We start from the raw sequence: 2,767 nt of genomic DNA on the forward strand, positions 1-2,767 counted from the left end.
TCTAACAACTACAACATTGTGAAATATTGAATGGTGCAGGAAGAATCAAAAGAAGATGGAAGGAATACACATTGTTACTGTACCAAAAAGAATTGGTGGACCTTCAACTATTTCAGGAAGTTGCATATGATCAAGAACCAATGTTATTTAAGGAAGAAGTCCAAATTGCACTGAAGGAATTTTAAGACTCCAGGAATTCACAGAGTACTCATTGAGATATTTCAAAAAATGGGTGCTGTGCTAAAGGTGCTCACTCATTTATGCCATGGAATTTAGAAGAATTACCAGGTCAATCAGCTGAAATGGATCTATATTTGTACCCATTCCTAAGAAAGGTGATCCAACAGAATGTGTAAATTATTTAACAATATATTTAATATCATATGCAAGTAAAATTTTGATAAAGATAACTCAAAAGCGATTGTAGCTGTATATTTCTTCCAGAGGACTTCCAGAAATTCAAGAAAAAGAGGTGGGAAGTTTGACAATGAATACAGAAGACTGAAGAAGAATTTGTGTGTTTGAACTGTGTTGTTGGTGAATAATTTTGAAAATACCATGTATTGCCAGAAGGATGATCAAATCTGTCCTGGAATAAGTGCAGCTGGAATGCTCCTAGAAGTGAAAATGGCCAGACTACTCTGGTCACATTGTCAAAGGGGATTAATCCCTAGAGAAAGATATTAAGCTTGGTAAAGCAGAGGGTCAGTGAAAAAGGAGAAGACCTGGAGCTAGATAAATTGAAACAGTGGTAGCCACCAAGGTCTCAACCATAACAAGTGTGAAACCATGTCTCTATATAACCACCCTGTATGTAACCATTTTAAGTATGTGGCCATTTTGCAATATGCCTTAGCATTTACTTCACGCTTTAGAGCTTTAGTTACTGGAAAAACCACAAAGAGTCCTGACTACCCCCACCTCATCGATACCCAAGCATTCTCCTTAGCAACAACCAATCAGTAAATGGTAGAGAAATACCTTACCTAAAATAGTTAGAAATGACAGTTGGTGGCTTCGGCCCACCAGACAGAGCCAATCAAGTAGAAACAACTAGCAACTTGGAAAATGTCAACCAACCCTGTAATTTTCTGATTGAAATTTCTCCTTCCTGCTGTACCCCCCTATAAAAACCCCATTACCCCTGAGTTCGGGGCTCTCAATCCTGAACTGCTGCGTAGGCGACAGTTGAGGGTCTGAGCTCGAGCTTGAATAAACAACCCCTATGCTTTTGCAGTGGAATCGGCTCCTTGGTGGTTTTTGGGGATTCAAGATCTGGGCGCAACACAAGAATTGTGAGAATGGTGCAGGACTTGGGAATGTTTTATTCTCTTGAATGTGGGATAGCTATGAGTAGGAGCCAACTTGAAGGCAACTAATGATAACAACAGAACCACTCTTGATACCTAATGTCTTAGACGGGGTTTTCTAGAAAAGCAGAGGCTTCTCCTAATTTAGGTAGCTGCAAGGATTGATGAATCCAAGAGCAGCTGGCAATACTGCCAACCACTGGTTCAAGTCCAGGAACTGGAGGTCAGATTATGGTTTGCCAGATGCAGGATCAAGATCAGGGAAAATGTCAGTAGGTCCATATTTTGAATATAGGCCACACCCCTGGGGATACACCCTTTCAACTGATTGGCTTCTCATAGCAGATCTCATCATGGAGGTGATTACATTACATTGGATCTTATCATGGGAGATGGCTATATCATAACTGTTAAGTCACTGAGAATCTTGTCCAAGCTAAATTGCTACACCACTTTAACTATTACAGCATAAAAAGGAAACATGAATAATGAAGCTCAAAGAATTGATGCATTTGAATTATGATGTAGGCAAAGAATATTGAATACACCATCGACATCCAAAAGAACAAATAAATCTATATATTTCAGGAGGTACAGTCAGAATTCTCCTGGGAGGTGAGGATGGCAAGACCTTGACTTTCATGCTTTGATCATGTGATCAGGAGAACCAGTCCTTGAAAAGAGATATCATGTTTGGTAAAGTGGAGGATCAGCCAAAAAGAGGAAGACCTTCAAGGAGATGGATTTATATGGTGGATGCAACAAGAGGCTCAAACATAGCAATCGTTGTAAAGATGATGAAGGACTGCTAGTGCTTCATTCTGCTCTTTATACGGTCACTACAAGTCAGAACTGACTCGATAGCACCTAGCAACAAGAATGTGCTCTGGTCAGAGCTGTCATTATTACAATGACACTTTGAATCATATGGGTTCATATGCCCAGGCTGCAAGTGGATGTTGTTATTGCTGCCAACATTTTCATAATCACTGAATTTATCCAATTTTCTGTTATTTTTACTATATTATGTTATTGAGGGGGAGATCCTCAGGAGATGGATTGACACAGGGGCTGTAAGGAGGGGCTCAAGCATAGCAAGGATTTTGAAGGTGGTGCAGGACCAAGCAAGCAGTGTTTTGCTCTCTTGTTCATATGGTCACTATGATTCATAGCTGACTTGATGGTGCCTAAGGCATTTGACTGCTAAACAGAAGGCTGGAAGTTCAAACCCACCAGCCACTCCTTAGAAGGAAGGTTGGGTAATCTACTTCCATAGTGATATCACCTCAGAAACCCAAGGAAATTTTGCTATGAGTTGGATCTGACTCCAAGGCAGTGTGTTGCATTGTTTTGTTGCATATTAATGACAAAAACAAAAACATTGTGGTAACTAGTATTTGAGAACCTATATCAATATTTTTTGTGTGTGTGAGAATAAAGAAGTAATTAAAGTAAAA

The sequence above is a fragment of the Orycteropus afer genome, unplaced genomic scaffold (genome assembly GCF_000298275.1).
Source record: "Orycteropus afer afer isolate SDZICR_OR568_19922 unplaced genomic scaffold, OryAfe1.0 scaffold01109, whole genome shotgun sequence".
NCBI lineage: Eukaryota > Metazoa > Chordata > Mammalia > Tubulidentata > Orycteropodidae > Orycteropus > Orycteropus afer.